Genomic DNA, 656 nt, shown 5'->3' on the forward strand with positions numbered 1-656 from the left:
GCATGGGGATGATGGGTGATGCTGTCTGCCTGGCTCTGGGTGTCTCATCTGGGCTTAGGGGCTTCCCAGACCCCATCCTTCACTGGGAGCGGGAATGGTGGAAAACATTCCTGTGGCACCGGTGACCGCGAGGCAATGTGAGTGCAATGCCCCGCTGAGCATCCCTGCCAGGAGCCGTGGGGCGACCGCTCATCCCCGCTGTGGGTGGTCATGCGCCCGGTTTTGGGTGTCTCTTGTGGTCCAGGTCCCACTGACTGGGGAATGGTGCCTGCGATGGCTTCCTATCATCCCGGCTCCCCAACCACCCAGGAGGCTGGCCTCCCTCCTGTGGGGAAAGGGACTTTATTTTTGGCCCAAAGGGGCTTTCATGGACCAGGGGAGGCAAAGTCCTAGTGCTGGGTGTCCATCAGGGTGCCAAGGGATGAAAGATGCTGGGATAGGAGCGGGGACACAATGGGAGAGGAGAGGCTGGAGAAACCGAAACCGGGACTGGAGAAACGACGGTGAAACCGTGCCGGGGAGGGGGGTGTGCCGGGCCCAGCCGATACCCTGCTGCTGCTCAGGGATCATAAAAACTCAGCTGGTCCCAGCCACCAAACGTGGGTGCAAGCACCCATGTGTGCAATCTGCCCCATGGCAGTACGGGTGCTCTGCGC

This window comes from Cariama cristata, unplaced genomic scaffold (genome assembly GCF_000690535.1).
Source record: "Cariama cristata isolate BGI_N322 unplaced genomic scaffold, ASM69053v1 scaffold23137, whole genome shotgun sequence".
NCBI lineage: Eukaryota > Metazoa > Chordata > Aves > Cariamiformes > Cariamidae > Cariama > Cariama cristata.